The sequence below is a fragment of the Manduca sexta genome, unplaced genomic scaffold (genome assembly GCF_014839805.1).
Source record: "Manduca sexta isolate Smith_Timp_Sample1 unplaced genomic scaffold, JHU_Msex_v1.0 HiC_scaffold_2284, whole genome shotgun sequence".
Taxonomy (NCBI): Eukaryota; Metazoa; Arthropoda; class Insecta; order Lepidoptera; family Sphingidae; genus Manduca; species Manduca sexta.
Window position 1 is genome coordinate 1 of NW_023593233.1, and position 3,700 is coordinate 3,700.

The 3,700-nt window shown below is 40.5% G+C and overlaps 1 pseudogene; it reads left to right on the plus strand.

Annotated features, from left to right (window-relative positions):
• The first annotated feature begins 765 nt into the window (after positions 1-765).
• LOC119192041 lies at positions 766-1,806 on the plus strand (annotated as a pseudogene).
• The last annotated feature ends 1,894 nt before the right edge of the window (positions 1,807-3,700 follow it).

The window sequence follows — 3,700 nt, forward strand, 5'->3', positions numbered from 1 at the left end:
TATCTTCATCGTACGTGCAGTACACAAAATTACAATAAACAATTCGGTGTTCATTAAACCGGGGTTCATCACGGCACAAATTATTCGACGCCAACCGCGGTAATGTCGAACGGTCGCGAATAATTACGAAATAACCACAGAACTCCTCCTGTAACGTTTAATTTGGCGCCTCTCAATTTGGAGCTAAATTGTTGACGATTAGACAGTGCTTCGGCCTTCAGCGACGTACGACGAATTGCTTTGCGAACCCCCGTAATTAAACATGGACATCATTTTTATTCCAACTTCCTGTGTTTGAGCCTTAAAATGGCTTTGTAGCACAAACAATATTTTTAAACTTAAACTGGTCGTATCTTCGTACATTGGTGTTTATTGTTAATCGGAAATACCATACGTGTGTCTTGTTCATATTTAATTCATTTTTATTCATATATAAAATTTTCATATATGGTTCATATATAAAAACCTTCTTCAGAAATCAATACTTAAATATGCCACTATTTAATAATGAATAACATTTAGTACTCAGACATTCCCATTACAATGTTAATGATAATACGTACGTCTGCATTCGTACATTCGTACAAAACAGAAATACATATTTTTTAAACCACTGCAATACACATGAAGCGTATTATTAACTGGCTTTCATTATTTCCAGGTATCATGGCGCATACGAATGTAACCAGCGCTGCAATCACAAAATACCGTTACACCAAATGAACAAATTGAACAGATGAAAATGTTCACGTATGTCGCAAAAGGGAAACCAATTCTGCACATGTATAATCAAGATTGGAGAGTGTTGGCGCACACAGGCAGCTATGCAAGAGATATGTAACACAGCCGCCCTGCCGCTAGACACTAACCCACTAGTTAGAAAGATAAAATGCGAAGAGTTTCCCGCCATCAGAGGGAAGCAGCCGACGAGAATTGGCATGGGGTGCGCGATGAAATGGAAGAGGACTTCGCGGTGAAGACCAGGAACACACCGCCAATGGGACCAGCACCTGGACAGGAGCATCCGCGCATGGAGCATGGTGGCAACGGCTTCTGGTTGGCAGCTGTCACGGCTGCCGGCGCGCCGCATCCCATGCTCGAGACCTGCACGGAGACCGGCTTCATCAACAGCCAGCCCTCTATGGCAGAGTTCATGACTGCCTTACCCCAACTGGGAGGAGGAGAACTCAGTCCCCAACACACGCCCCCTGGATACGCGCCCGACCTGCCCTCGCCTGGAGGCGGCCTCAACGTACCTGAGTACCCTTGGATGAAAGAGCAGGAAGCACCCAGGAAGAGCAGTCAACAAGGTGAGTGTAATTTGCTTATTATGTGGGAGTCGGTGATTTTTCAACAAGCAAGACTGTATTCAACGTTAGAAGCGACAAGTCAAGCACTTATCAGACCACGTCATCGAGGTCACTAAAGAAAATGGCTCCGCAATCACAAAGAGGTCCGACATTTTCGTTTGTAAGTGCGTCTAACTGCGGCGTGAGTAACTACTTCGGAATTATTATTGTGCCTTTCAACGGCCACAACAAATGGCCATTCAACCATTGTGTTCTGGTTCACGGTCCCAGAGTTACTTTAATGAACATCAAATTACTACGAAATATATTGAATTGTATGCGGCGACGACGTTTTGTGTCTGTACTGTGTAAGTAGAGACGCGCCGGTGTGGGAGTGGTGCGGCGCGGTGGAGCGGCGGCGGAGCGGTGTGGCCGCGCTCGTGGTGCAGGCATTATCCGAGCCACCGACCCGCCGCCAACATGGCGTGTAACGGAACGGACTCGACATGCACTGTAACCACAAATTATAAGTGAGAACATTTTAGAGCGCCATTTTTATATGCTGACAAGTATCGCTGGTAAACGCAAAGAAGTACGGCCATTCATTATTTTATCTATGCAACTTCAAAGATAGTTTTTTGCACAATCAAATATTGCTTTGGAATTGTATAAAAAAGGAAATGACCCCAAATTTGTCGCCGGGACAAAGCGGTGATCGTTGGAGAACAATGAGCGCGCGCGATGATCGATCATCATCCGTCGACCGCGCTTGTGGGAACGCGACCTCACCTGGTGTGTCGATACGTCATCCGTGGACGAGATACAAATTACAGCTTCGCCTGTAGCGACTCCTTGGGAATCTCGGTCGCTATAATTGAAATCAAATCGCATAAAATTAACTGACATGATTTTGATGTAAAGTTTCCAGTAGCAATTCAGTGAGCTAAGTTCTGTTTTGTTTTTTGTACCGACATGGTGAAACTGGTTCTTTTGTTAGTTACGAACCAAACGGAGGGCAAAACGATGTTATAGGATTTCTTTTCTGTTGTATCTCTACTATCATTTATAACTATGGCATTAGTTTAAGATTATTAATCTCCGTTTTTTATGATGATATTAACTCTGTCTATGTACCTCTGTATGTACTTTTTCCAGTAACTCTACCACACATAAAAGTAAGATCAATCTTATAACATAAAATATGTACCAAACTTTCCTGCCCTCTTTACCTTGAGATACTGGTTGCTGGTAACCACATCCAATAAAGATGCAATTACGTTCCTTTCCTGGCCGAAAACTATTTTGCTCAGTGTCCAAGCGTGTCATAGAATATGTTCATAATATATTTGAAGACGATTAACGCTGTTGTCGAACGGGAGCGACCTCCCGCCGGGCGCCGCGGGGGTCCGCGCCGACAAAACGCGCGTTAACACCATGTTTTGAGTGGCCGACGAACACGCTGCCGGGTTTAAGTACGATTAGCTGAGCCTATGTTTACTCGTAAACAATTTTGAAATGAAAATAATTATAGCGAACTTGTTTTAATTTCCAAAGGATAAATAACTGACACGAGCCACGGTTATTTTTTAAATTTAGAAGCAATGTTATAGATGAATATTAAAACTATGTAATAGTAAAATCAAGATATTTGAAAATGGAATCGAATGTTATTAAATCGTTTTCGTCTAATGCCATTTATAACTTGTTTTAAATTGCAAAAAATGTTCTGCTCGTTCGTACCCTGTGTTCAAATGAAATTAACGTAATTATTATTTAAAGCAAACTTACTCGTAGAAAATAAGATCGCACCACTCAATGTAATTTCGCATAATGGTAGGGTTGCCACGAATTTTCATCCGACTTTATTAAAAAATGTGAATGAATTAAAATGTATTACAGTGTTTCCTACACGCTGTTCATTAAAAAAACAACTTGTTTATTAAAATAAATTGAAAACACGTTATTTATGTTCAAGTTTATTTAACATAAAATTATAAGCAACCAAGTACAGTCAGCCGTAAAAATAACAACAAATTTCAAATCGCCTTTAAATATTGGGTCAGAATCAAATATAATTTTTTCTTCACAAAATACAATTTCACTGGGTAACTTTATTTTGATACAGAAAAATAACATTCATATTAAAGTTTATATGTAGAAGCGTTTTGAAGTTTTGAGTTTGTTAAGACACGTTTGTGGTTGACTCTGCAATTAAATTACTTTAGACTTTAAGCCTTTCACAGCATTCCTTGAACTTATAATTTAACTTATTATCGACTTTTAACAAGACCAAAGACACGCGTTTCCAAAAAGCACAACGTTTTATTTCTCCATGGTAGATGGTCTCATCCGAGTAAAAAAACTAGTCTATTTCCGACTATCCAAAATACGCGTTCAAAACCCGAGCCAGT